This window comes from Zea mays, chromosome 9, assembly GCF_902167145.1.
Source record: "Zea mays cultivar B73 chromosome 9, Zm-B73-REFERENCE-NAM-5.0, whole genome shotgun sequence".
Classification (NCBI taxonomy): domain Eukaryota; kingdom Viridiplantae; phylum Streptophyta; class Magnoliopsida; order Poales; family Poaceae; genus Zea; species Zea mays.
This window is the reverse complement of record NC_050104.1, coordinates 131,154,871-131,161,976: the sequence shown is the minus strand read 5'-3', so window position 1 is coordinate 131,161,976 and position 7,106 is coordinate 131,154,871.

Here is a 7,106-nt window from a genome sequence, read left to right as displayed (position 1 = left end):
GACAGGCCACTCGAGCTCCTACATATGGACCTATTCGGCCCGATTGCTTACATAAGCATCGGCGGGAGTAAGTACTGTCTAGTTATTGTGGATGACTATTCTCGCTTCACTTGGGTGTTCTTTTTGTAGGAAAAATCTCATACCCAAGAGACCTTAAAGGGATTCTTGAGACGGGCTCAAAACGAGTTCGGCTTAAGGATCAAAAAAATAAGAAGCGACAATGGGACGGAGTTCAAGAACTCACAAATCGAAGGTTTCCTTGAGGAGGAGGGCATCAAGCATGAGTTCTCTTCTCCCTACACCCCACAACAAAATGGTGTAGTGGAGAGGAAGAATAGAACTCTATTGGACATGGCAAGGACCATGCTTGATGAGTACAAAACTTTGGATCGGTTTTGGGCGGAAGCGGTCAACACCGCGTGCTACGCCATCAACCGGTTGTATCTACACCGAATCCTCAAGAAGACATCGTATGAACTCCTAACCGGTAAAAAGCCCAATGTTTCATATTTTAGAGTCTTTGGTAGCAAATGCTTTATTCTTGTTAAAAGAGGTAGAAAATCCAAATTTGCTCCTAAGGCTGTAGAAGGCTTTTTACTAGGATATGATTCAAACACAAGGGCATATAGAGTCTTTAACAAGTCCTCTGGACTAGTTGAAGTTTCTTGTGACATTGTGTTTGATGAGACTAACGGCTCTTAAGTAGAGCAAGTTGATCTTGATGAGCTAGATGATGAAGAGGCTCCGTGCGTCGCGCTAAGGAACATGTCCATTGGGGATGTGTGTCCTAAGGAATCCGAAGAGCCTCCACAAGCACAAGGTCAACCATATTCCTCCATGCAAGCATCTCCACCAACTCAAGATGAGGATGAGGCTCAAAATGATGAAGGAGAAGATCAAGAAGTTGAGACAACTCAAGAGGAGAGCAATGATCAAGGGGGAGATGCCCATGATCAAGATGAGGAAGATGAACAAGTTCCAAGACCGCCACACCCAAGAGTCCACCAAGCAATCCAACGAGGTCACCCCGTGAACACCATCCTCGGTGACATTCAAAAGGGGGTAACTACTCGATCTCGTGTTGCTCATTTTTGTGAACATTACTCTTTTGTTTCCTCTATTGAGCCACACAGGGTAGAGCAGGGTAGAGGAAGCACTTCAAGATTCGGATTGGGTGGTGGCGATGCAAGAGGAGCTCAACAATTTCACAAGGAATGAGGTATGGCACTTAGTTCCACATCCTAACCAAAATGTTGTAGGAACCAAGTGGGTCTTCTGCAACAAGCAAGATGAGCATGGTGTGGTGACAAGGAACAAAGCCCGACTTGTGGCCAAGGGGTATTCACAAATCGAAGGTTTGGATTTCGGTGAAACCTATGCACCCGTAGCTAGGCTTGAGTCAATTCACATTTTACTTGCCTATGCTACTTACCATGGCTTTAAGCTTTACCAAATGGACGTGAAAAGTGCCTTCCTCAATGGACCAATCAAGGAAGAGGTCTATGTTGAGCAACCTCCCGACTTTGAAGATAGTGAGTATCCTAATCACGTATATAAACTCTCTAAGGCGCTTTATGGGCTCAAGCAAGCCCCAAGAGCATGGTATGAATGCCTAAGAGATTTCCTTATCACTAATGGCTTTCAAAGTCGGAAAAGCCGATCCTACTTTATTTACTAAAACACTTGCAAATGATTTGTTTGTATGCCAAATTTATGTTGATGATATTATATTTGGGTCTACTAACGAATCTACATGTGAGGAATTTAGTAGGATCATGACACAAAAATTCGAGATGTCTATGATGGGGGAGTTGAAGTACTTCTTGGGATTTCAAGTGAAGCAACTCCAAGAGGGCACCTTCATTAGCCAAACGAAGTATATTCAAGACATTCTAAACAAGTTTGGGATGAAGGATGCCAATCCCATCAAGACACCCATGGGAACCAATGGGCATCTCGACCTCGACACGGGAGATAAATCCGTAGATCAAAAGGTATACCGGTCGATGATAGGTTCTTTACTCTATTTATGTGCATCTCGACCGGATATTATGCTCTTCGTATGCATGTGTGCAAGATTCCAAGTCGGCCCTAAGGAAGCTCACCTTACGGCCGTAAAACGAATCTTGAGATATTTAGTTTATACTCCTAAGTTTGGGCTTTGGTACCCTAGGGGATCCACATTTGACTTGATCGGTTATTCGGATGCCGATTGGGCGGGCTGTAAAATTAATAGAAAGAGCACATCGGGGACTTGCCAGTTCTTCGGAAGGTCTCTGGTGTCTTGGGCTTCAAAGAAGCAAAATTTCGTAGCTCTTTCTACCGCCGAAGCTGAGTATATTGCCGCAGGCCATTGTTGCGCATAATTACTTTGGATGAGGCAAACCCTTAGGGACTATGGTTACAAATTAACTAAAGTTCCTCTTCTATGTGATAATGAGAGTGCAATCCGCATGGCGGATAATCCCGTTGAGCATAGACGCACTAAGCACATAGCCATTCGGTATCATTTCTTAAGGGATCATCAACAAAAGGGGGATATCGAGATTGCATATATTAACACCAAAGAACAATTAGCCGATATCTTTACCAAGCCACTAGATGAACAAACATTTAAGAAACTTAGGCATGAGCTAAATATTCTTGATTCTCGGAATTTCTTTTGATGTTTTGCACACATAGCTCATTAATATACCTTTGATCATGTCTCTTTTATGTGCTATGACTAAATGTGTTTTCAAGTGTATCTCAAACCAAGTCATAAGATTGAAAGGGAATTGGAGTCTTCGGCGAAGACAAAGGCTTCCACTCCACTCCATCGAATTACTCATCCTTCGTCGTCACTCCGCTCCCCGTCTTTGGTATAATCTTCACTCATATTTCGTTCACCAAAGGGGGAGAAAGTAGTTAAAAAGGGCTTATATTTCACTCAAGTATCTGTTTTTGGCGATTCACACCAAAGGGGGAGAAAGTATTAGCCCAAAGCAAAAGGACCGCACCACCACCAATTTAAAAATTCTAAGTTAAGAAAAGGTTTTTCAATTTGTGATTTTTCAATCGGTATCTTGTTTTGATAGAATTTCAATTTGGTACAACCCCTTTCAAAACTAATATCTAAAACCCTCTTGAACACTAAGAGGAGAATTTGATTGAGGTGGAGTTTTGTTTAGTTAAAGGAAAAATCATTTGAAACAGGGGGAAAAAATTTCAAATCTTGAAAATGCTTCTCAAAATCTTACTCGTTTATTCTTTGACTATTTGCAAAAGAACTTTGAAAAGAATTTACAAAAGAATTTGCAAAAACAAAACATGTGGTGCAAGCGTGGTCCAAAATGTTGAAAATGAAAAAGAAATCAATCCATGCGCATCTTATGAGAATATATTGGTTTCATTCCAAGCAACCTTTGCACTTACAATTATGCAAACTAGTTCAATTATGCATTTCTATATTTGCTTTGGTTTGTGTTGGCATCAATCACCAAAGAGGGGGAGATTAAAAGGGAAATAGGCTTACACCTTTTCCTAAAGGGAAATTTGGATCCATACCACTAAAAGATCACCACTTTGGATCCATACCATTACTATCTCACTTACATGTGGGTCCACATGAGTCAATGACATGTGGGGTCCATGGTATATATCTAAAGTTTGGATCTTTTAATGGTATAGATCCAATTGTTCCTTTCCTAAATTGATTTTGGTGGTTGAATTGCCCAACACAAATAATTGGACTAACTAGTTTGCTCTAGTCTATAAGTTTTACAGGTGCCAAAGGTTCGCAACAAGCCAATAAAAAGACCAAAGATGGGTTCAAATAAAGAGAGCTAAAGACATCCCAAAAGGCACCCTGGTCTGGCGCACCGGACTGTCCGGTGTGCCACCGGACAGTGTCCGGTGCACCAGGGAACTTGACGCTGAACTCGCTACCTTCGGGAAAATGGGAGGCCGCTCCACTATAATTCACCGGACTGTCCGGTGAAGCATCGGACTGTCCGGTGTGCCAGCGGAGCAACGGCTATTTCGCGCCAACGGTCGACTGCAACCGCATTAAATGCGCTACAGTGCGCGCCAGAGTCAGAGCACGCGCAGAAGGGGCACCGGACAGTCTACAGGACCTGTCAGGTGCACCACCGGATAGCCCAGAGGCCCCACCAGTCAGAGCTCCAACGGTCAGAACCCAACAGCCGGCTGACGTGGCTGGCGCACCGGACAGTGTCCGGTGGCGCACCGGACTGTCCGGTGCGCCATGCGACAGACAGCCTCCCAACGGCCACTTTTGGTGGTTGGGGCTATAAATACCCCCAACCACCCCCACATTCATGCATCCAAGTTTTCACACTTCCTACACCTTACAAGAGCTATAGCATTCAATACAAGACACACCAAAGAGATCAAATCCTCTCCCAAGTCCATAGATCATTCCCAAACCAATAGTGACTTGTGAGAGAGTGACTTGTGTTCATTTGAGCTTTTGCGCTTGGATTGCTTCTTTTTCTCATTCTTTCTTGTGATCAACTCAATTGTAACCGAGGCAAGAGGCACCAATTGTGTGGTGATCCTTGCGGGGACTTTGTGTCCCGTTTGATTGAGAAGAGAAGCTCACTCGGTCTAAGTGACCGTTTGAGAGAGGGAAAGGGTTGAAAGAGACCCGGTCTTTGTGACCACCTCAACGGGGAGTAGGTTTGCAAGAACCGAACCTCGGTAAAACAAATCATTGTGTCTCACTCTTTATTTGCTTGCGATTTGTTTTTCGCCCTCTCTCTCGGACTTGTTCATATTTCTAACGCTAACCCGGCTTGTAGTTGTGCTTAAGTTTATAAATTTCAAGTTCGCCCTATTCACCCCCCCCCCCCCCCTACGCGACTTTCACAAAGCATCACACATGCGTCCGAGCATAGAAGAAGAGCGCAAGGAACCGTTGCTGCACGTGTGCAGCGCCAGCTACCGCTCTCTTCCAATTATAACTAGCAAGAATCTCCACAGGAAGGCCAGGGATCGAGTCAATCGATCCAGTTCTCAACTGGAGCAGTGAACAGGGAGAGAGGATAAGGAATATTACCAAGCCAGGAGATCGAGCTCCCATTATAAGGAGTCGAGCAGGAGGTGGTCGTGCAAGGGGAGGGCGCATGCTTCGGCCGAGCATGCCGCTGAAGGCAGAGAGGCCGTTCAGTGCCGCCACCACCGCCCAACCCCGCTCTATCCCCTGGCCTCTCAACCTCTCTGGGATACGGCACATCAGTCCTAGGGTGGAGCCAACCAGGGTTGCTCGACCGTGAGGCCTTGTAGCGGCCCAGCCCGGTTGTCCCCCTTGCCCCCCTTTTTTGTAATAAGGGGAAAACCCCAAAATGAACAACACTTTCTTCATCAACTCCATATCAATTTCGTCATTGGTGAAGGGAGCATCAAGAGAGGAGAGATGAGTAGCAGATCCCTCCGGATAGAGATCACTCAGGTCAAAATTCCAAGTGGTGGGAGAGGAATTACCGAAGAGATTAGTGTAGAAATCACTAAGGACGTAGGATTTATGGTCATGCTTCGTATACTCTTCTGTTAGATTTTCAAGAACCTCAACCTTATAAGCCCTCATAGGCGAGGATGCATAAGCATGGAATGAAATGGCTATTTTCGTCACCGTCAATAGCACATCTAACCTTTGAACGCTGTCACCAAATGACGAGTCCCCAACAATGGGGTATCCAATGTGGGTCTTGTTCGTATTAATATTCAATAATAGTCAATGCTAGAAGTCCACTTTAATGCTACGGTGTACTAGTATTTTAGTATCATACCAAAGTTTAAGGGACAATTCACTCAACTTAAATAGGTGGACCATTGGTGCAGCTATTGAGAAGCTGAGAAAAGGATGAAGAACTGCCACACGCGCGCGCCGCCGGTCGGGACGGATCGAGGCTGAGACCATAGTAGATCGAACCTTGGTCTGAATATTACGTACTCGCTCTGCACCGAACAGTCTCAGACGCGTTGCACATAGCCATTCTCGTCCCACCTTCTGCGAGCACAGAGAGCGTGGGAGAGCAGGCCTCCGAAATCGCTGTCCGCAGAGAGACACTTGCATGGGTGTGCGAGCGATCAGGTTTTTGGGGAGCGTACTCGCGACTGTTTGCTTCGTCCACTCGACCAGCACTGATCAAGTTTCTCGTCGCCGACGCCGTTCGAGGGACTGCGTGCGTACACCTGCCTACGTCGACTGCGTACGACTACAACGAACATACACACGAGATGTCTCGTGTGAATGGAGTCATTGATGCCTTGAGCATCGGTCCCTCCGCATGGTACATTCTGTTCTTAGTAATTGTGCATGGTTTACTATTGTTTACTGCTTATGTGAGTAGTGATACACACATGCACATACATGTTGTCACATACATCACTATGATTTTCTGGATTAAATAAAAATTGAAAATGCCTATTTCCCTAACACCCAACGAAGGTCCATTATTTGTGACAGCCTAGCTAAACAAATGGCCACAATAGTAAAAGTCGACCAAGTAACATAATTTTTTCTTTAATCGTACGAGCGAGGATATCCTTGACAAAGGTCAGACTCCCAGCAAGGTTTTTTTACAAAGGGGAACAACCCCTATTTCATTACAAAATAGACAGAAACAGAGTTCATACATGACCAAACCCGCCACCAAAAAGGAAAAGTCGATAACAAACACAAAACTATCGGCTGAGCAAACAAGATACGGGGAGAAACTTCCACCATAATACAGATTACCATCTAACAGTATCAACCACCCGTAGAGAACAAAGAGAAATCAGCATGAACACAACCATGACTGGACAACCGCAAACCCAACAGGGCCCAATATAACAGATCAACCTGACCAAAGATCACAGAAAAGACTATCCAAAAGAAGGACCTACTAACGCGCAAAATCACTGGATGCGTCTGTCAATTGGTTTCCAACCATGAGCACCCTTGAAGATTTCACTTGTTGTCTTTCAGATTCTGAGGTTTCCTTGCTCCACCAATTTTCTTTCCCTCTCTTTCTGTCGGATTGCCCAAGCATCAAGACAGAAACAATACAAGTAGATCACATTAGTAGGGTCAGAAATCAATTTATCACTAAAACAACAGT